The sequence below is a fragment of the Triturus cristatus genome, chromosome 3_2 (assembly GCF_964204655.1).
Source record: "Triturus cristatus chromosome 3_2, aTriCri1.1, whole genome shotgun sequence".
Taxonomy (NCBI): Eukaryota; Metazoa; Chordata; class Amphibia; order Caudata; family Salamandridae; genus Triturus; species Triturus cristatus.
Genome location: NC_140584.1, coordinates 822,164,493 through 822,188,800, shown reverse-complemented (window position 1 = coordinate 822,188,800; position 24,308 = coordinate 822,164,493). Strand labels below are relative to the sequence as shown.

At 45.7% G+C, this 24,308-nt stretch overlaps 1 protein-coding gene across 2 annotated transcripts in view; it reads right to left on the bottom strand.

Annotated features, from left to right (window-relative positions):
• Positions 1-24,308, bottom strand: part of HYCC2 (hyccin PI4KA lipid kinase complex subunit 2) — a 566,375-nt gene that overhangs the window by 480,012 nt on the left and 62,055 nt on the right. The gene's annotated exons all lie outside the window — the stretch shown is intronic.

Genomic DNA, 24,308 nt, shown 5'->3' with positions numbered 1-24,308 from the left:
AGTACTGAATGCAATACAATTAAAGCACTTGCCTCTTAAACCTAATAGCTGTTGAACTTAACACACTACCCCAGTGAATCACTGTTGCCTACATCCTCAGCTACAATCAAAATGACAATTTTGCTAAACATTGAAATGTCTCTTCCCCCCCACAGCACATTACACACCTGTATTACTTACTTACTGCCAAAAACAGCTTTTAGCAAAACTGAGTATAATTAAAATATAAACTTTCCAGTCACAAAGGAAAGAAAATGAAAGGGCCAAAACGAGTCTCAAAAGTTGAATATGGTTTCAAGAAAAAGCACACCAATGGAAATCCTAACATCCCCCGGACCCTATCCACAAGGCATCTGTAATTTATCACACTAGAAGCTGATTAATAAGGGTGCAACTGCCCTTGAACAAAAGACTGGGCGTACACTGGTGAAAATATGTTGTTAAACTTCTCTTTTGATTGAGGAGTGGCAATTTGTTTGAGAAATGCCAGGAAATAGAAAGTTTGAGGCCACTTGTCCCAAATATTTTTTCCTCAAATAAACATTTACATAATGTGGTCATTTAATGCACAACTCAAACAATGGGACCACTGAAGTCTTGCAAGAAACATGAGGACAAAATATCATCTTCCGACACTGCTCTACTGAAGTTATGATATGGGCTGTTGTGTACAACAGCTTAAACTGGAAGGTACATGTCCACCATCACCACCCAAAGCTGTATACTACCGCTTTGCCTGGCTTCAAGATGTGCATTGTACTATTCAACTGCCTTTTCATAACAAGCATTTGCAAAGCAATAGGTCTTGCATTTGTTAAAGTTAGAGCTGTTGGCGTTGAAACTAACAATGTATTTTTCCTTTTTTTTTTTATTTGCAGTGGAGTTATATATTTGCATAGCACTACTGGCAATGGTATTTTTAAAAAAATGAAAAACAAATTGTAATTTTTAACGCCAACAGCTCTAACTTTAACCCCTTGTGTGCCCATGACGTGCTGGACACGCCATGGAGCACAGTCGCGCTGTGCCCATGACGTGTCCAGCACGTCATAAGGCATTCCCTAGGGAATCCCACTGGTGCGGGCACCAGAGGGATTCCCTTCCTGCCAAAATAGCCTCGGGAGCTGGGGATGGCGCGCCGATCGCCATTACAGTGAAAGTGAAACTGAAACTGAAATGAGCCAAGAGGCTCATTTCAGTTTCACTTTCTACGTGCTCAGGGGTCTATCTCGGCCCCCTGAGCACGTAGAAAGACGGGAGAGGTATTGTTGGAAAGGGGATCCCTGCTTGGTGATCGCCACAGGAGGGCGATCCCCAAGCAGGGATCCACCCACTAGACACCAGGGAGGGGGGAGCGGCCCCTTGGGCAAGGGCCTTTGCTCCCCCCAGTTTATTTTGGGCATTTAGTCTTTTTGCCCCCCCTGGGGGGCAGATGGGGGCAGTAGCCCCCAATCTGCCCCCCCCGGGGGGGCAAAAAGCCCACTAGACACCAGGGAAATTTATTTAAAAAAACATAGGGGTGGGGGCTGCCCAAAACTGGCAGGCCCATGCCCCCACCCCACCCCCCAATAACCACAGTCTTTCTGCCCCCCCCAGGGGCAGATGGGGCATTGGCCCCTAATCTGCCCCTTCAGGGGGGGCAGAAAGCCAACAAGACACCAGGGATTTCTTTTCTGTTTTGTTAGGGTGGGGGCTGCCGGAAACGGGCACACCAATGCCCCCACCCACCCACCACCATTACAGCCTTTCTGCCCTCCCTGGGGGGCAGATGGGGCATTGGCCCCCAATCTGCCCCCCCCCGGGGAGGCAAAAAGACCACTAGACACCAGGGAATTGTAAAAAAAAACAAAAAAAAAACAATTGGGGTGGGGGCTGCCCAAAACGGGCAGGCCCATGCCCCCACCCCGCCCCCCAATTATCACAGTCTTTCTGCCCCCCCCCGGGGGGCATATGGGGCATGGGCCCCTAATCTGCCCCTTCGGGGGAGGGCAGAAAGCCGACTAAACACCAGGGATTTGTTTTGCGCAATTGTTTTTAGGGTGTGGGCTGCCTGAAACGGGCACGCCAATGCCCCCACTCTCCCCCCCACAAAAATGACAGTCTTTCTGCACCCCAGGAGGCAGATGGGAGCTGTAGCCCCCAATCTGGCCACCCCTGGGGGCGCAGAATGCCCACAAGAAACCATGGATTTTTTTGTTTTATTAGTGTAGGGGTTCCCCAAAATGGGCATGACAATACCCCACCCCACCCCCAGAGAAATTCCAGTCTTTCTGCCCCCCCGGGAGGGCAGATGGTGGCAGTGGACCCTGATCTGCCCCCTGGGGGGGCAGAAAGCCCAGTGGGCGCCAGCGAGTACGCAGGCCTTTTTTATGCGTGGGGGTGGGGGCTGCCCAAAAGGGTCATACCAATGCCCCCACCCCCACAAAAAATAGCCACAGTCTTTCTGCCCCTTTAGGGGCATATCAGGATGAAACCCCCTTCCCCGATTCCCCCCCCAGGGCGGCAGAAAGCCCACTGGGCTCCGATTTCTTTTTAGCAATGTGCATACCTGTGGATTTTGGGCCCTAGCGCAGTTAGCACGTAGGCAAACCTAGCAAACCTTTACATTCTTTACAACTAGACACCGAGGGGAATCCTGGATGGGGTGACATCACTGGCTCTCACCAGGTTCTGTTACCCAGAATGCATTGCACACCTAAAAATGTGTTCAAAATAACACATTTTCCTCACATTTCTTTGTCGGAAAGTTCTGGAATCTGCGTGGGTCCACAAAATTCCACCCACCCTTCGTTCCCCAAAGTCTTCAGAGAAAAATGGTACCTCACTTGCGTGGGTAGGCCTAGTGCCCGCGTCAGGCAAGGGCCCAAAACCTATTGAGGAGACATCAAAATTACCTATCACAAAACAACCTGGTTTTGCAAGGGGGTCCTATGAGTTTTTGGCCCCGGGCATGGCGGCCACCTAGGGAAACCTACCAAACCCACACATTTCTGAAAACTAGACACCCGGGGGATTCCAGGGAGGTATGGCTTGCGTGGTTCCCCCAACGTCTCCTTACCCAGAATGCCCTGCAAACCTCAAATTTTGCTGAAAAAAATCACCTTCACACATTTTTGTGTGGGAAAGTTGTGGCATCATCGGGCTGACACAAATTTCCTACCACCCAGCTTTCCCCCGGGTCTCCCGATAAAAACAGTGCGTCACTCGTGTGGGAGGCCCAAGTACCCGCGACAGGCAAGGCCCCAAAACGTATTGAGGCGACATGAAAATTGCCTACCTCAAAACGACCTGGTTTTGCAAGGGGGGGGGGGGGGTCACCTGGGTTTTTGGCCCGGTGCTCGGCGGCCACCTAGGGGAACCGACCAAACCCACACATTTCTGAAAAGTGGACACTCGGGGGATTCCAGGGAGGTATGGCTTGCGTGGATCCCCCAACGTTTTCTTACCCAGAATGCCCTGCAAACCTCAAATTTAGCTGGAAAAAAAATCACCTTTTTCACACATTTTTGTGTGGGAAAGTTGAGGCATCACCGGGCTAACACAAATTTCCTACCACCCAACGTTCCCCCGGGTCTCCCGATAAAAACGGTGCCTCGCTTGTGTGGGAGGCCCAGGTACCCGCGACAGGCAAGGGCCCAAAACGTATTGAGGCAACATGAAAATTGCCTACCTCAAAACGACCTGGTTTTGCAAGGGGGGTCACCTGGGTTTTTGGCCCGGTGCTCGGCGGCCACCTAGGGGAACCTACCAAACCCACACATTTCTGAAAACTAGACACCCGGGGGATTCCAGGGAGGTATGGCTTGCATGGAACCCCCAACGTTTCCCAGCTGCGGTCGTACCGGCAACTCATGGATGAGTGTGACCTGCCCCCCGGCCAATTCTTGCGTCATCGCCAACTCCTCAGCCACTACCGGCCATACGCCGACCTCACCCTGGGTGAACCCCCCACACACCCGGTTCTCCACGCCATACTACGAATGGGGCCGGGGCGCCACCACACTACATGGTTATACAAGTCGATCAGGGAACTGACACCCCCGCTCCTAGGACCCCTACGGACCCTCTGGGAGGAGGAAATTGGTCGACCTTTCCACGATAGCGAATGGGAAAGAGCAATAGAATTCCCCAAAAAAGTCTCCAGGAATGCCCGGTTCAAGAACATACAGTACCATATCCTACACAGGGCCTACCTAACACCAGCACGCCTCCAACGCTTTTACCCCGACACGATCTTCCTCTGCCCTCGTTGCCCAGCTGGAGACGCTGACTTTTATCACATGTTCTGGACGTGTCCGGGCATTCAGACCTATTGGTCATCTATCCACTCAACACTCAAGGAGCTTACCGGGTTGACCCACCTGACCACCTGGGAGGGCTGTGCATTGGGCATACTGGGACGGAGGAAACGACACAAAATACCAATGCGCTTTGTATCCCTAGCTCACTTGCTGGCCAAGCGCTGTATAGCCATGCACTGGCGTGATCCATCGGGCCCCCCGCTGGCGGCATGGGCAGGAGCGGTTCTTAAATGGGCAGCTGCTGAGGAAGAGGTAATCCGTGCGGAAGAAGCCAAAGGTATCCGCAAAATCCCTATTTCCCTGGAATGGGCGCTCCTATTGTACCAATTCAGACAATCCCAGACCCCGGAAGCCACAGCCACTGCCATCCAGACCCCCAACACGGTACAGCCTTCTGCTATACAGGCCCCTGAGACAGTGGATCTTCCACCACTACCCCCTGTGCCATCACCGGACCAGTCGGGTCCGTCTTCGTCACTCTATCACACTCAACGGCCCCCCACATCACTCTACACACCCGCCTCCCCCTGAGCGAGCAGCAACTGCACTGTCGAGTAGGCAATAATGGACCCGTCGCGTACGCCCACTCTAACACTACACACCCCATGGCATACCCCAGTTCAGTTCTTCCCCAGTTCCCCTCTATGGCAATGCTCTGCTACAACACAGACCACATCCTCACTGAACAAGATATTGATGTACTCCTTATGTTGACGGAGGTCTACTCTAATACCTATGTACCACAACTCTCTCTGCGACACACGCTGTATGTACGTTTAAACCTCAAAATGCCAATAAAAAGAATTTTCAAAAAAAAAAAAATGGAACCCCCAACGTTTCCTTACCCAGAATGCCCTGCAAACCTCAAATTTAGCTGAACAAATCACCTTTTTCACACATTTTTGTGTGGGAAAGTTGAGGCATCACCGGGCTGACACAAATTTCCTACAACCCAGCTTTCCCCCGGGTCTCCCGATAAAAACGGTGCCTCACTCGTGTGGGAGGCCCAAGTACCCGCGACAGGCAAGGGCCCAAAACGTATTGAGGCGACATGAAAATTGCCTACATCAAAACGACCTGGTTTTGCAAGGGGGGTCACCTGGGTTTTTGGCCGGTGCTCGGCGGCCAACTAGGGGAACCTACCAAACCCACACAGTACTGAAAACTAGACACCCGGGGGATTCCAGGGAGGTATGGCTTGCGTGGATCCCCCAACGTCTCCTTACCCAGAATGCCCTGCAAACCTCAAATGTAGCTGAAGAAATCACCTTTTTCACACATTTTTGTGTGGGAAAGTTGTGGCATCACTGGGCTGACACAAATTTCCTACCACCCAGGGTTCCCCCGGGTCTCCCGATAAAAACGGTGCCTCACTCGTGTGGGAGGCCCAAGTACCCGCGACAGGCAAGGGTCCAAAACGTAGTGCGCCTCAACAGGAAAGGGTCCTAAACGCAGTGCGCCTCACTACGTTTTTGGCCCTTGCCTGTCGCGGGTACTTGGGCCTCCCACACAAGGCACCATTTTTTTCGGGAGACCCGGGGGAACGCTGGGTGGTGGGAAATTTGAGTGAGCCCGGTGATGCCACAACTTTCCCACACAAAAATGTGTGAAAAATGTGATTTTTTCAGCTAAAATTGAGGTTTGCAGGGGATTCTGGGTAAGGAAACGTTGTGGGATCCACGCAAGCCATGCCTCCCTGGAAGCACACGGGTGTCTAGTTTTCAAAAATGTATAGGTTTGCTAGGTTTCCCAAGGTGCCCGCAGAGCTAAGGTTCAAAAACTACAGCTAGACATTTTGCCAAAAAAGGGTCATTTTTCACTGCGAAATGGAGGTGTGACCACATTGCGTTTTGCGCCGTTTCCTGTCGCGGGCACTAGGCCGACCACACAAGTGAGGTACCATTTTTCTCATAAGACTTTGGGGAACGCGGGGTGGGTGGAAATTTGTGGATCCACACAGATTCCGGATCTTTCCACCACAGAAATGTGGGGAAAATGTGTTTTTTTTGTCAATGTTTAGGTTTGCAAGGGATTCTGGGTAACAGACCCTGGTGGGAGGCAGTCAAGGCACCCCATCCTGGATTCCCGTGGGTGTCTAGTTTTCAAAAATGTATAGGTTTGCTAGGTTTCCCAAGGTGCCCGCAGAGCTAGGGTTCAAAAACTAGAGCTAGGCACTTTGCCAAAAAAGGGTAAATTTTCACTGCGATATTGAGTTGTGACCACGTTGCGTTTTGTGCCGTTTCCTGTCGCGGGCACTATGCCTACCCACACAAGTGAGATACCATTTTTATCGGGAGACTTAGGGTAATTCAGATTTGTAAAGGAACTGTTATTATCTATTGACTTTCGATGCATTTCTGCCTTCCAAATGAAAGATATTGTGTAAAAAAGAAGTCATTCTAAAAAATGACTGATAATTCTCATGCTAGTATGAGTATTCCCAATTTCAGAAATGTGCAAATATCTACTGTTTCTAAACTCTATATTTTGTTCCCATTTCAGAAATACATAGGTGTCTTTCATACCGATTTTTCCATGTACACATTTTTACAGAATAATTACTATATACCCGGTACATAATAAAAAACCATTGCAAGTTGCTGCTCAGTTTTTGGCTCTGGGTTCGTCGGATTCTTGGTGAACCTACAAGTCCTATATATCCCCACAACCAGTAATGTCCAGCGGATGTAATGGTATATTGCTTTCAAAGAGCCGTCATAATTAGAAGAAGTTACAGGTGAAAACGTTGACACAAAAAGCTGCTTTTTTCAACTAATTTTCAATTTATCCTATATTTAACTGTTAGTTTCTATAAAAAAACCTTGATGGATCTACACAAATGACCCCTTGCTAAATTCAGAATTTTGTCTTCTTCTCGAAAATGTTTAGCTTTCCAGGATCCATTATTGCTTTTGTACCCATTTCTGCCATTAACTGGAAGGAGGTCAAAAGCACAAAAAATAGCAAAATTAGGCTATGTCCCAGAAAAATGCCAAAACTGTGTAAAAAATGTTGGGTTTCTGACAAAAGTCTGGTATCCCCGAAAAGCTGGGAAAATGGTGATTTCAACCCCACAAACCCTTTTTTGATAACATTTGCAGGGAAAAACCCAGATGCTTTCGTTTGCAGCACGTTTTACCAATTTTTCAGAAAAAAAACAACATTTTGCGGTATTTTGGCTCATTTCTGTGACCCCTCTAGGAGAATCCACAAACCCTGAGTACCTTTAGAATCCCCATGATGTTGGAAGAAAAGGACGCAAATTTGGCGTGGATTCCTTATGTGGTCAAAAAGTTACAGGGGCCTCAGCGCGCACTACCCCAAATAGCCAAAAAAGGGCGTGGCACAGGAGGAGAAAAGGCCTGGCAGCGAAGGGGTTAACAAATGCGAGACCTATTGCATTGGAAATGCAATTGGTGTCGCATTTGTTGTAGTTGGAGTTATTGGCACTATAAATGCCAATGTTTTTACCTAGCCATGTTGCAGGGTGTAGTACCCTATGTGCCCAAAAGAGGTCAGATAGGACCTCTTTTGGCCACATATGGTACTGCACCCTGCAGAAGATATGGTAAATCCACCCTACCCATAATGCATTGTATGCAAGACAGTCCCACGAGTGCATTGAAATAGCTATGTCCATATATACAATTAGTAGCTTAGAAATGTGACAAAATAATTACATTAATTCAGGATTAGGTTGTACTGTGTGTGGAGTTGATGAAGAAAAATGTATAGATGTGCTAGTGAGTAAAGTAACCACTGCCAACCTTGCTTAGGACCAAGCGTGTGTCCTGCCTGAAGCCCTTTAAGAAAATGTAAATTGATACTTGTATAGCGCACTACTCACCCGCAAGGGTCTCAAGGCGCTTGTACGAATACCGCTGTGGAACCCATCCTGGCTTTCCCTGTGAGGCGTCCACTCCTGGGCACCCCCAAGGTGGAGGCCAGGCATCCATAGTGTTGTGGGGGCCGTTGTGGAGATTATGCAAGCTATTGCCCAGAGTTGCAGAGTGGGACTCCATGATTGGAATAGGCACCGAGGCTAGAATTATCAGGTCCGTGGAATATTTGAGCCCAAGACCCGCCGTGGCGGGGAATTGAACCCTGGTCCCGGGCTAGATCTCTGCATCAGGGTCTGCCGCTCTAATCATTGAGCCACACTTCTCCACAAGTGCTCTGAGGCTGTAATTAAAACCTAGAGAGTAACAACACATGGAACAGGAGGTGTCCTCATAGGAGGTTACAAGAAGAGACAAGGTGGTACTAAGGAGGGACTACTAAGCCTATTGATCAATGAAAGCCACCATATACAAAAGATAGGGACAGACGCCAATTAAAAAGATGGGCGCAGGTTTATGCCCTATCCAGAATACAGGAGGTCTCAAAGAGACAGCGCTGCCTAGGCAAGAACAAAAAACAAAATAGTCTTTAGGAGTCATGGACGCATTTGAACTGAGAGTTTTGTTTTACATAGGATTTCTGTTCTCTGCCTGAGCTGCGAGGTATTTAACACTGTGAGCATTGAGCAAACATTGTTAAAAGCAATATTCTGTGAATTATGGTCCTTCAAAGTGTGTCACTTGTCTTATTCAAGAAGCAGTTCTTCAAAATACTACCCAAGAACAGGCAAAAATAAAGTCCGCCCCTTGTGTCTGTTGGCTTAAATCTTCCTTAGATCCCAGAATCCTAAGGCTAAATCACACCATCTTCAGCTATTGAGAGAAAACAAACCTCTGTTTTAGGACATCGAACGGCATACTCCACCAAACTCCACACTCCACAAAAAGCCATAAGGAGTTCAATAATGTCGGCTTTTTGAGTGCAAATGGCGCAATATAAGCACCCACCCATTAAGCAAATAACGTAGATCAAATGACACTTGTCATAAATTGTGAGTTTTATACATTTTGCAAATTCTCCCAACGAAGGACTCCTTGAAACACAAATCCAGCATTGAGCATGAAAGTCATTTTTGCAATTCGAATAATGGAAATACGTTATCCGGCTTGACAAACCAAGATAGCGCAAGTACAAAATGGGTACGAGCAGTGCAAGCTACCCTGTGTGCGATAGACTACTTGTATTTACTATGACTGATATGCTGTGATAAAAGTATGCTTCTGATTCTAAGCAGTATGGTCCCAATTCTAGCCAGTACCAGATAGATTATACCCATGGAATTGGCCTGTAGTTCAAGATCCCCAAATACGGATCCCACCACTGGTTCATGCAGTTCATCTGAAACCACCACGCTTTGAATTCAAGACTCTTCCCTTCGGCCTCTCGTTAGCAACCAGGTGCTTCACGAAGGTGCTCAAACCACTGATAGAGGATCTCACAATGTAAAGGATTCATCTGATCGTCTGCCTGGACGAAACCCTCCACATGGACCAGCCGAAGGTGGCCTTGCAGGCCCATATGTCAATCATGAACTCCTTCGTAGAGAGTCTGGGGTTCGTCATCAACTCACTACCCCATCGCAGACAGTGCAATTCCTAAGGTTCAGTAGAGACAACACTAAGCCTCCCGAACAAGAAGAAGATGTCACGAGTTTGTGAGGAACTAAAAACACTTGCGAAAACAACGATGTCCATGCAGTATCTGGCAAGGATAGTGCCCCTCCTGTCCTCTTCCATCTAGGCAAACTATCCAAGACCGTTCCATTAAAGGGCTTTCCAAATGCCTGAAGGTTTTTCACTTGAGAGGGTCGACTGACGTACTCGGAACCAATCCTATTGCCAGGCGACGCCAAGTAAGAAATTAGATGACGGCTAAACCACATGGAAGCACTGAATAGGAGAGCCCTTTTCAGTTCGCAGCCGGCCCTCATTATAGTGTCAAACGCCAGCCGAACCGGATGGGGAACCAAATGTGGAGAATCATCTATTGGATAAAGATGGTCAGAGCAGGAGCAACAGCTGCACATCAATTGTTTGGAGCTTCCAGCAGGCTCCTTCACAATCAAATTCTGGACAAAGGAGAAAGCCCAATGTTGTATACTACTAAAAATTAATAATGTCTTAGCGGTGACATATATAAACCATCTGGGCACCACAGTCAAAGGCCCTTACGGATATCGCCAAAGACTTCTGGCAGTTCTGCCTCCAGAATCAGGTAGCAGTCACAGCAGAGTATCCCCCAGGCTAAAACAACATAACAGCATACTGTAATTAGTCACTTCCAGGACTCGAGCACGCTAGACACCACAGCGTTCACACACTAAGCAGGTATGGGGCCCCATGCCGGTGGACCCGTTTGCCTCCCATCTTAATCAACTATCCAGATTCTTCAGTTGGAGCTCAGATCCGGAAGCAACTATGACATACTCGTTTATGCAGAATTGGCACGGAGTGAAAGGTTATACCTTTTCCCTCTTTGCCATGATCACGCGAACTTGGCCTTCACAGATCGGGAAGTAAAGTGGACGTAGTGATCATCACCCAAAAATGGAGGTTGCAAGTACGGTTTCTAGCTCTAATTCAACTTTGCTGGGATTCTCTAATACATCTTACACCACCATCAACATCTCATTCTGATGAATTTGGAGGGTCTCCCACACCCAATGGTAAAATCAGGCAATCGCCAACTGATAGCATGGAGCACTATAGGACATGCTGGAAAGTCTCAGGCCTATTGGAACAGCCAGGTGGTATAGATCAGGTTAGCAAAGATGGTTTGGCGGGTGTGTACAATGGCATTTGGATCCCATGGGGTCAGACATAAGTCTATGTTCTGAACTTCCTGACTGACCTGGTGTTCCAGGGTGTGGCCTGCAGGTTGGACAATACCTTTCATTCAGCCATTTCAACAGGGCTTTTACCCATCGATGGAACTCAGGGAGGTCAACATCCACTTGTATGTAAACTCCAAAGAGATCTTAGATTATTTCTCACTGCCAAGCCCAGACATGCAGACCCAGCTTTCAGAGGTTCTCCTAAGCTTTGTGTGGTGGAAGCTGGAAGGAGTAGGAGTGTGTGGTTGGTGAATTCAGACCAGGAGAAGAACGACAACTCCACATAGCAATCTGCAAACCATTCAGGGCAATATCATCTCCTACTATAGGTAGATGGAATAGGTGGGTAATGCAGGAGGCACATATCGATGTTAAAATGTTTGGGGCCCATTCAGCAAGGTGCACTATGGCATCCAATGCGTTTGTTCTGGGAGCCAGGCTAAAGGACATTATGAATGAAGCGGACTAGTCTTCAGAATGTACTTTTAAACAGTTTTATTTTAAGCCTGTTGTGAATGTAGTCGCAGTGGTGGTAATTAAGCTTAGAACATGCATAATCCTTGCCTCGGGTACTGACATGGAAGAAAACATATCCTAGCAGTTGAAAAAAAAGTTTAAATTCTATTAAGGAAATTTGGCTATGATTATCTCTTATTGAAATTGGGCATTTAGTTTTCACTCTCAGTTTAGATTCTCAAAGTGATGCAATGATCAACTGTATTGGAAGTCTTCTGGCAAAGTCAGGATGTGTGAGGAATTATTTTACTGCCTATCAACTACCCATTTCTCAATTGCACCACAGCAGTATTTGATCCCTCACCCCCAATGTGCCACTATGGCAAAAAGGAATATGGTACTTAAAATAGATATTGGAAATTTATAAAAGAGAACAAGTAACTAAACAAAAGTCAAGGGAGAGGCACACCAACTCGAAAATAAATGATCATTCCAACTTAACTTTCCAATGTAATACGAGTAAAAAAGGCTGGATCCACATTGCATTGAAAACAAGAAGCAAAGACAAGGGAAAACCCATTTCACTTACAGAGATTTTATAAGCAGCACCTGAGCCATTATAAACACCGAACTGAAGGGGGTGGAAAGAGAGCACTACTCTGAAAACATGTAGAAATAACAACATCCTACGGAAAGGATGGAGCCATGCTCCGCAAAAACTCTATTGCCAATGCTTTAAGGATGCTTCCACGAAGATCACCTGCTATTATTTTTTACTTCGCTAAGCTGCAAGTAGGTAGACTTTCAGTCTTGGCCACAGCCGATCGATCAATGCTCAGCTATCAGCACATTCACGTAGTGTGCACACCAACAACATTTTTACACGCAAGCCATCTGTGCTTCCATTGGGCTTATCCAATGCCATAGATAATGAGGTTTTGCATCACTCACTTCATAAAATCAGATCAATGATCTCAAATCAGGCACACAGTACCCTGTATACATGGAGTTTATGCAGTTTCCACTGCAGGGCTCAGTTGCCATGTATGCCTTAGAAGCACTTGCAACTTCACCCACAGGAGCGCCACTATTTCGACAACCCGATGTGAAGACGAGGTTTTGAATGAATTGTATATTTTTAATTACATTAGTAACTAGCACAAGCAAATGATGGGTTATAACAAAGATGCCTATGATTTCAAATGAGAATGCTTTTAGGCTGCTGTAAATACACTGACTCACATCTGGTTATGTCCACATTTATTCATCTTCTGTTTACTCTGTGCAATCTTTTACTTTTTCATGTCTCACTCATGTTTTCTTCAGTCCCTCAGACTGTAATCGAGAAAAGACTTGTAACAAACAGCCTTCCATAAGTCACTAAGGTCACTTTAGAAAGCCCGCAAGGTGAGCTAGTGAGTTAAGAGCTTAGCTCTACATTTGTTGTGATCTGCAGGGTGCAAGTTAGATTACGTCAGGGATGATCAACATTTTACTTGTTTGATGTTCATACATGGAGTGACAATAAAGAACTGAAACTGCATGAATGAAGCATTACACGCTAAATAAAAACAAGTTAGCATTTGCCATCTGCACTGACATTATGGCCTAATATAGTTATTGGCCTCTCTTCTATGTGCAATACCTAATGGTACGCATACATTGTTACTGAATGCTAAAGCGGTCTTGAGGTTTGACCTCATCAGACTTTAGATCTACCATGTTGCACCCAAGGGCCAAAGATTCGAGATTCTGAGAGATAAGGGTCGCTAACATACTGCTGTAATTCAGCCTAAGAGGCTGAGCCAGGTGCTACCGAAGCAACTTGGAACCCAAACCATGGACCTTTTCTTCGAGCCTTCACAAGAACGTTAGATTAATGCGAATACGGTCAAATCCATAAAATATTATAAAAGGAATATTCCAAAAGTAAAGATCAAAAAAACGACAATCATAGGTTTGCAAAATGTTCCAACAAAGGGCAATTTTCAGAAGAGCTCAATTGCACGTATTCAAGCACAGAATAGACCATTACACTTCAATAAGAGCTTTCTTCGATGTTTGCATATGCATGTACTGCAAATGATCCTGTAGCAGAAGAAATGATACGTTGTCACTGCATTCAATTGTTTGCGTCTGAAAGTAATCCGTTCAGTCAGCTTCAAAGATTATAGGATTTAAAAAAATCTATAAGCATGGCTAACATGCTTCAATCAGCAAAAGTAAGGCATGAATTCCTACAGTTTTATGTAAGCTTCAAGTAAAACGCAACCATAGCGAAGTGGAATACGTTTCAGAATCTTAATAAAACGCCTCATCAGTGTAAAGCTGGGGTTCCTGCATCTACTACACCTAACTTCAGTTCATCGTCATCTTTTCCAACAGCGTGCCTACTCTTCACTCACTTCTCCTGGGTCCCTCACACACTCACCCTGATCCAAGGCCTTTTGAGAGCAGCTCTGGTGAGGCACTTCTATGTCTGCCAAGCGCCATCCCATCTTCTCTATATTATATTTACATTATATTATGTTAAATCCGTGCCAGTCTTATATTGGCCAGGCAATTACATTTTTTGCTCCAAAATGCAGATAACCCATGTTGACTTCATGCGGCTGCTTTGTTGGTTTAAAGGACTTTTTAGGTCTCGCCTGGCAAAAGCAGTGCATGTGCTGCTCTCGTCAGAGAGACCTTTTGGAATCGATTCTCCGCCGTAGGCTCATGCATGTGCCTGCATGGACAAAGATGGCTGCTCTCGCCATCTGTCCATAGCAGACAGCACGCGCATGTCCATGGGACAGTGGACAGTCCGCCGCCATCTTGCTCACGCCGGCTTTCTTCAATTCTGTCTCCGGCGTGCTTTCACTTTAAACAGTGCATGCGCGCGCGATGGACCCAGAGTTGAAGGAAGCCGGCGCGCATTAAATAGCGTGTTCACCATGCTGCCGCGCTCACTCCCCCTCCGCGTTCACCAGATGCTGCGCTCACTTCCCCCCGCCCCTCTCGTGATTTGCCTGGATTCAGAGGATGTTGGAGCCGATGCAGAGACTCCAAACACCACATCTTCTCACCCTCATCTCACCTAGAACACAGTGCTCCACCACAGAGCACTTGTTTTAGGACTTGTGCCCTGCCCTGCAGGCATTGAAGACCCTAGCAGTGATATGCAGAGTGCATCTACCCAAGCACTGCATATTAAACTGCTTGTTTACGGTTGGTACCTGCAGGTTTAAGGATGACCCACCGCAGCCTGCACAGCTCCCCGACCCCCACCATCTCCCAGCTCGGTTCTCTGCCGTCCGCCAGAGTACATCAGCAAACTTCTCCAGCGGCCCCCAGCGTCACAGGTGCCGCCATGTGTGAGTCCATGAGCAAGAATGAGACCCTGAGGAAGAAGCACACCAGGTGAGTAGCATATGGCCGCTATGGCACCACGGTCGTCCACTGAGCAAAAATGCGCAGTCAGTTGAAATACGGAGCTGGTTCGGGTTACGCGTTATGCGTCTTATTACCAGATCCATTACTCGAGCCTATTATTTAAGTTCATATTTCTGACAAGACTGACGATTTGCTCCTAATTTATTATGTTCCACGGTGAAAGTTGAGGTAGCACACAATACTTATGAAAACAAACGGGACAAGACGGCTTGGCAGTCAGGTAAATTTCGTTGTGGAAGTTCAGCCACCAGGTGACTTGTGCAAGACAACAGACAATTTTAGGGCACCGTTTTTAAAAGGTTTTGGAAAATAGCGTAGTACCCAGTGTGTTGTGGGCCATAGTGAAAGGAAGGAATGGATCCCCTTGGCAGCTGTTTGAACGGTGAAAGATAGCGGGGATCAGGGTTGAATGCACCCCTCCCCACCCCCCCACCCCTCAGTCCAGGTGCCACTGCACCCGGTACACAATTGGAAGCGACGTCCTTGGCTTTGGATAAAAGCCATCTTTTTTCCCACCATGTCTGGAGACAAACTTTCCGTGGTCGAAGGATCTGGCACTGTCCAACGCATCGCGAAATATTTGCACTTATAAGGACATTGGGTGCTGCTCGCTGTCAGCTGGAGAGTCACACAAACAAGGCCCCAGGGGTTCATCTTTTATTTCCCTGCACACTAAACTCATTAAAAATGCAACAGGTCTCGCCTTGCATTAAGTTAAAGCCATTTGCTTTGCTATACAATGCCATTAGCAAAGCAAATGGCTTTAACTTAATCAAAGACGAGACCTATTGCATTTTCAATGCTTGTTTCAGTAGATGCTAAAAGGACTCTAGCACTGATGGAAACGAATATGTTAGGAACACATGCAGACAGACACACAACAGTCACATTCACCAAAATCACACTTAATAGCACATATGCATACAGATGAACACACAAATTCATGCATACGAGAATAATAAAAGACAAACACGCACAGACGCAAGCTGGCAAACAGGCCCCAAAACATACCTAACGAACACTTGATTTTTGTAGCTTATTTGCATAGCATCATACCGCTCTAAAACCGCATCCAGTGCTTACTTAGTTTGTAAAAGAATAAGTACCGGGCACAAGATTTTGCTCAGAAGCCAATAGGCGCCACTACTGAAGGTCGAGATGCTGAATATCAAGTCTGTGTAGCCTGGATTCCACTTCATGCTTCTTTATTCCACTACAAGACACTCCCTGCCTCTTTATCTCACTCTTGCAAATTCTTTTTTATCTCTGTATTCTCCTTTTGCCACTGTTTTTCTGGCTCTCTTTATTCCTCCTTATTTCCCCCTTTCGTGATCGAAGTCTGTTGACGAAAAATAAGAGCCAGTATCTAAAAAAAAAAAAAAAAAGAGTGCCCATGAGCCCTACCTGCAACCATGAGCTCACATTAGGCGTTGGATGGCTGGAAGAACTAGGCAGTAAGAGAAGAGGATTGAGGAGGCAACAAGAGAGGGTGGAACCTCATAAATGGAATGAACTCCCCAAACCACTTGTTTGTACCAAGAGGAGGCAGTAACAAACAGCCGACCTGAGATGTCTGGAGGGAAGGGAAGGAGTAAGGACGAGAGTAAAAGGAGTAGAAATCAAGTAGGTAGCAAAGTTGAAGGAAACAAGTCCCGACCGTTAGGGAACACAGTAGACTGTCAGGGAGACAGGTACCTATCTAGACAAGCACAAAACCACCAAACATACCTGCATACTGTTCGGCCTGCACAACAGCCATAATAGACAACACACTAGCAGCAATACAGGATACACTGACACAGAGGGGGAGAGAAGGATGATGGATGGACGGACGTAATGATGGTTGCGGGTTTCAAGTCCAATTAATATTTAATCCCATTGCTGAGGGAATTAAATCTGGAATAGAAGAAAGAGTGGGGTCCATTATCAATTAATGCTTGGCCCAGTCTTTGCAGAATCCCTTCTACTGGGTAAAGGAACACTTCAGTCTCTCTGTATAATCAATCTTTGTTTTCTATGAAATGATATGTAATAATACAGTGCTTCCTGCTTGTCCATTCCATCTTTAGCCGCTTTCCTATAAATCACACATAAACGGCCCTGCAATTAAGTATATTATTTTCTTTAATATTCCACATGATAAGCTTAGTTTTGACAGTTCACAACCATGTACCTCAAATACTGAAAATCCAGTCCTGAACTTTTCTTTTAAAATAATTATAAATTGCATTAATCCAGCGGAATATAACCCCACAATGCACTTCTTCGTCAAATCAAATCCCAGGTCCATAAACATGGGAGTCGTTATACATGGAAGGAATCAGCCACCCCACTCGCAGGTGAAATCATTAAGTTTAGCAATTTAAAGCTGCTCTTAACTCAAAACAAATTAGTATTGCAATGTTGATGTATGTTTTTATTATTGTATTCCTGCATAAAACAAAACAAATGAATCTTGGCAATTGGCAACAAGAAAGGGCTAACACATTCTTTTTCACTCTAAAGGTGCTCGACTACGGCCAACTGTTAATTTTTTCTTGCTGATAATATGGGACGAGGGATATTGCATAGTAAGCCCTTCTTTAAAACAATCAGATGACTATAGTGATAATACGCAAGGTGCTATCTCTCTAAACTTATTTTTTTCTACTAGTTCCAGTGGGTCAACAAGGAAAACAGTAAATGTTGTATTAGCATGTAAGAAAGTTTCCTGAGGCATTGTTGTAACGATCCAGGTGTAAAACAAACACTCCAAAAGAATACAAAACCTTGGATCATAAATGTATATGAAGTTTAAATAAAAAGAAAACAAGCATGCGATGGAGAAACTGCTACCTCCAGTCGCAGTACGGCAAGCTCATCAAACTCTGGTTGAACACCCTGACAACACCTGAACCTAAAAAAAACCCAGCTGCATCATAAGAACCATTCCAAGTGAAATTCTCTATTCTACTGACACAAGAAACATCTCCCTTACTACAAATAACCAAATTAAAAACCAAGCAAATTAACCATTAAGGTAATACAACACAGAGAAGAACATAAAAATTACAGACCTGTTAAAAAAAAAAAAATCAATGCAATGCAGTGTCAAATAGTTTTCCTGGTAACTTGGCTGCTCTTCTGTTGGATATCGAGTTGGCATCTTCATCCATGGTATTTCTTCTTGGTCTTTTCCAAGCTTTTATAATGATCAGATTACATACTACCAATATCGTTAACATCAATGAGAGCATAATTAGTGTGTGAAATTCCTGGTGAAAAGTAACAACTCACCATCAATATTTATTCTCCCGACTATAGTCTAACCAAGCATCAGAATTTTCAACAGATTCACCACTCATTATAACTTCTTTTTGCTATAGTTCTAACTTGACCACAGTTCTTTATTCCACCATCCTCAAGCTTTCAACAACACAAAACTAAACGCACAATCAAAGCTGGCAATTTAAAGGGTTGTTCCATAAGGAAACCCAGTCACCAACCACAAAGTCTTAGCTCTTTCTTTTTTCCACATGGTACGAATACTGCCTTACTTTATTATGTTTCTTTTCTACATATTTTCTCACACTCAGATCAATATCCTGATCACAAAGTTTTCCACCACACCATTTCAGCGTTTACCTCATTCTAGTTTCTCTACCCCGAAAAAAGATAGAAAGGTGACATACCAGTCACAGATTGAGGTGTGTTTATATAACTCCACAGCTTCTCTCTCAAATATCTTTTGACATTCATTGTTGAAGCAATGGCACTTTGCACATCTTTCTACCAATCTGTTAACAGCAGGACAAGAGTATTTTTTCATGTTTTTTTTTTTTTTAAACATTTTTTATTATTTTCGTACAACACATCGCAATACAATTCCCCAACAACCTCCGCCCTCCACCGGAGAGTGTTACATTAAACATTGTCACCAATTGTGCAGGAGAAAAGTCACCGTTCACGCGTGGGGGCCCCCCTCCCTCTCCCTCCCGCCACCCATGTCAGTGTGCCCCCCTCTGCCTGCCCTCCTCCTGGTGTGCCCCCCTTATTACAATGAGTCTTGTACGGTTGCTCAAACCTTTCCTAGTCAACTCGGGCTTTCCCCCATGTCTAGCAGCCTCTCCTGCGTCCATTTAAGTATTTTTTCATGTTTAAGGCCATTGAGCTTTAAAAACATGTAACATTTTTCAATACACAAAATGTGTGACATTATCAGATACTAAAATGTCCGAAACACATTTTTTTGAGAAAAAAAAACTTCTTGGAGAAATTCAATAACATCAGTATTTTTCTTTATGCAAGGAGGGTGCATCATAATGAAGTCCTTAACTTTAACATATGCATCATCCTATTCTTTTGTCCATACAAACTTTTATTTTGGTGCAAAAATTGCCTTATAAGTTCTACAGCAACAGCATTAGCTTTCACAAATAATACATAATCTTTCCAATTAAGGAGCCAAGCAACTCCTAAGCAGTAGGCACTGATGCACAATAATTAGCATCAAGATCACCCTTGGGTTTAATTTCATCTATATATATTGTGTGGCCTAAGTAATCACCTCATTTCTCAAGAACTTACATTTGTGGCGCAAAACAGTCATGCCTCTCTTAGACAAAGTTCATAATACATTCTCAAGCGTATTAATGTGTTCTTGAATACTTTTGCCTCTTATTAGGATGTGATCCTGAAAGGCTTGGACCCCTTTGATGCCTTTAAACAACAAATGTATACGTTTTCCAAACACACTGGCACCAGATGCCAGTACAAAAGGAAGCTTCCGGATCTAAAGGCGCCAAAGGGAGTAACAAAAGTTTTCAAATCGTTGGGACTGCCAGACAAAACAAACTGGTGATATTTAGATTTGAAGTCAATAACTAAAACATAAATAGAACCACCAATGCCCATTAACAACTCTTGTATAGGCGATGGCATTAAACAATTTTGTCAGTCAGAAAATCTTTATTTCGGCCACACAGGCCACAAAAGCACATAGAAAAAAAACAATACATTGTGTACAGAATATAGCGACATCATATATAAAATGTCTATTTTTGAATGCCATTATAAGCGTTCATTCATGTCTACGTTCTTAAATTAACTAGTCCAACTCTTCTAAACGCCCTCAGGCAGAGGGTTGCGCAGTATACATACATGTCCTCCACGGTATTTGTGCAGTGGGGGACAATAAAGTGCATGTAGACAAAGGACTATTTCATTCAAGTATTTAAGGGAGCACCTAGATAATACAATTTATAAGAGGCTGTCCAAATCTAAAGATAAAAATAGGAAAAAGTAGTGGCTATACCAAGATTAAAATGAAAGAGTAAAATTCTAAGAATTAAAAAACACCTTAGCGATAAGTGATTTACAAAAGGGATAAAAGAACGAGACAATGGTTGCATTCAATCAGTTTAGGGGAAAAGGTACCTAACGCAGAGTGCCTAGTAGGTAGTGTTAAACTGAGATTGTCTTATGGGTCTTCTTTAAAATGGCTCTTCGGGTACACCACATAGAGTACAGAAAACGCGAGATGGAAAACACAATGGGCGTGTCGGTGTCATACTTGAAGAGCCTAAAATCCTCAGAGCAATGTCTAGACCCCAAATTCATTCACAGCTGTAGCAACCAGCGAGACCTTGACCTCCTGTAGGCAGGGCAGAAGAAAAGTACATTCATTTCGGTTTCCTCTACGTGGTCACACGCTGGACAATCTAGATTACAGGTGCCCAACCACTTGTTGGTAAAAGTTCGAAGCGGGAGCACCCCATGCCTAAATTGGAGGAACGCTTCTTCGCTAGATGCGTCTGGATGTAATCTAGCACCGGTTCTAACCTATATTGCAGTTTTACTTCCATGAACCTAGAAGTTAGACACCCAAGCTTGGTCCCCCTCCATAGCTAGGCCAGGTTGTATTCTCTGTAGGTCTTGAGGAGTGCCTTTCTGGGGGTCTTGGGACAGGTTTCTTCAGCGGAGGTCCACATGTTTGCCCTCCCCAGGGCCTGGCAGGTGTTCCTAATATAAGCAAGCCAAGGGAGTTTCCCCGCACCTTGTAAACTCATAACGTCCTTCAACTCATCTCTGTATGAGGCTAGTTCAGGAGTACTCCAGAGGCGTCGCCAATATAGGAGGGGTCTAGAGGAGATTACTTCTGTGATAGAACTAATACCTAGGTCCATTCTGTGGGGTATTGGGGGGAGCTAGTGGGAAGACCCAAGAGTTGCCTTGCAAACGAGTTCTCTAACATTAATAAGGGGGTAGTTGGACAATGACCCCATGGTTCTGCTCTGTACAAGGCAGTACCCCTTGCCTGTACCTTGTACATTTCAGCTACAGAGCCTAACACTTTGTGCGTACAGCTCTCATATCCCTTTATAATGCCCTCCGTGGACTGGGCCAGTTATAGGCTAGCTTTCTTTATTTGTGTCCCCCATTCCATTTTTTCTGTTAATGCAATCCCCAGATACTCAAAGATAGCCACCCTCTATAGGGCCCTTCAATCTAGACGGAGGTTTGGGCGATTGCTAGTGTTCGCGTTGAAGACCATATACTTGGTTTGTTGAAGATTGATCTTCAAACCCCTGCTTCTACAAAAGACGTTAAATGTGTCAAGAACCTCTAAAAGTTACTATTGGTTTGCTTGGAAGTGTTGTTGTGACGCATAGGATTCTACTGTATGGCACCCACAGCGCTGCAGCGACTGGGGCGACAAATACCTTGGGCGGATTCGGGGCGGTGGGAGGCAGATGGGTTGCGACTGTGGACCCCAATGGCTGAAACAGGGGAAATTGTACAGACTCCCCATGCGCCTGCCTCACGCCTCACGGTGCTGTCCTGGAATGTCAATGGGCTGGGCGATAAAATTAAACGAGGACTGGTACTGCAGTATATCAAGCGCAGAGGTCCGGCAGTTGCACTGCTCCAGGAATCGCATTTGACAGGCTCGACCAGTAAGGCCCTAGATAGATGGGGCTACAGAATGGTGATACATTCCGACTTCACCACGGGTTCGCGGGGAGTGGGGATATTGGTGAACAAGCGCTTCCCGCTGATAGTCACTGACTCCCGGAAAGACGACCAGGGATGTTTTGCGGCAATCACCTGCCAATGGGAAGGGAAGACATACAACATAGTGGCAGTCTACATCCCTCTCACATTGCATCAAACCGCTCTGCGTGCGCTGGGGGAGTTTCTCCTCTCCCTTCCACATGGCGACTTAATAATAAGGGGTGACTTCAATGCTACCATGGACACGTACCTAGATAGGCAGCCCTCTAGGGGGCCCATTGCGGCAAGTGTTCAGCTGCTGGAATTCACGGAGGCTCTTGGGCTCGTAGCTATATGGAGACTTCGACACCCCGCTCAAAGACAGTATACATTCCATTCCGGGGTACACAACAGCCTTTCTAGACTGGACTATATTTTTACACTAGCGACCGGGACGAGGGGGGGTACAGAGGTGACGCACCTCCCTAGAGGCATATCTGACCACTCTCCAGTCCTCCTCACGTACACGGCAGTGGCCCCTCGAGGGCGTAGGGTCTTCCCACTGTCTCCTGGGTATCTCAAAGTCCCGAAAATCACCAATGGGCTGCTCTTGACGACGAAACACTACTTTGCGGAAAATAAAAACACGGTTCCATCCCAGACGACATTGTGGGAGGCCTATAAAACGGTCCTACGAGGGCAGGCTGTCTCGCTAGTAGCAGATCACAAAAAATCCCAGAAAAAGGAGGTTGAGGGGCTGGAACAGAAGGTGTCATGGGCTGAAGCAGTGCACGCGCTATAGGTCGATGAACACACGACACATCAGCTGCATCTGGCGCAGCAGGAATATAAATCATATGTCTGGGGGATGGCGCACACTAGGCTCACAGAAACTCGGCACACTGTATACGAAGTGGGCGATAAAGCGGATAAATTGTTAGCATGGCTAGATCGCAGGGAACGAGCCGGTAGATGGGTGGCACAGATCCAACTAGCTGACGGCACATCTACGACAGAGCCACAGCAGATAGCGGAGGCATTTGCATTATACTTTCACGGAATTTATACCCCGAAAGCCACGAATACCATGGACGACAACTTGGCCTTCCTCCGGGACATGCATATGCCGGCCCTGGCCCCTACGGCAGTGGCTGCCCTAGAAAACGACCTGACCCCTGAGGAGCTTACGGCGGCGATAGCTGCACTACACTCGGGGAAAGCACTGGGGCCGAATGGCCTACCCGTAGAATTCTATAAAAAGGCAGCGCCGCAGATTGTGCCCCACTTGTTGAGTATGTACACAGACAGCCTGGAGAGGGGGGCCCTGCCACGGGACCAGAGGTTGGCCACGATAGTAGTTACCCATCAGTTGAGGCACACTATAGGTATTAGTCCAACATAAATTTATATATCAAAAGTCGATAGAAGTTTAAAGTCCACAAACAGATCAAAGATGTTCATTGATTCTCATTTTTTATTTTTCTTTCTTGTATTGTCCAAGTATCATTACAACACATAACAGCCAACACGTGTTTCTTCCATCCGGACTTTTTCAAGGCTCACTGAGAAACAGAGTCTCTCCCCATGTTTATTCAATCGGAACTAGGGCCACTCCTTTTCTCATTAGTTCAGTCTTAATGTTAGGCAGGTCAGTGTACCATATGGTCTTTTTCTTGTGAATCGAACAGTCCACACACTCGTAATCGGTTTGCCACGGCCGAATTAATGCCGTATCCAGCAGGTAATGATACACCTTCCCTATTGTGTGGTTAGATGCAAATCACGTGGGTCCTTTTTCTAGGTCTCAAAGGGGACCCCTGTCCCAAACAGTGATAGTACGAACACACTTATTATTATAGCCGTCCCAGCAATTTGCAGAAGTCGAGACGCGGTTACGGGTTCCGTCGACAGGTGTATCACGACCTGCCTGACAAACCCTCGTTTTAAGTTAACCCTAATTTGGGGGTACTTCTAATAAGACTAATGCTGGGACGGCTATAATAATAAGTGTGTTCGTACTATCACTGTTTGGGACAGGGGTCCCCTTTGAGACATAGAAAAAGGACCCACGTGATTTGCATCTAACCACACAATAGGGAAGGTGTATCATTACCTGCTGGATACGGCGTTAATTCGGCCGTGGCAAACCGATTACGAGTGTGTGGACTGTTCGATTCACAAGAAAAAGACCATATAGTACACTGACCTGCCTAGCATTAAGACTGAACTAATGAGAAAAGGAGTGGCCCTAGTTCTGATTGAATAAACATGGGGAGAGACTCTGTTTCTCAGTGAGCCTTGAAAAAGTCCGGATGGACGAAACACGTGTTGGCTGTTATGTGTTGTAATGATACTTGGACAATACAAGAAAGAAAAATAAAAAATGAGAATCAATGAACATCTTTGATCTG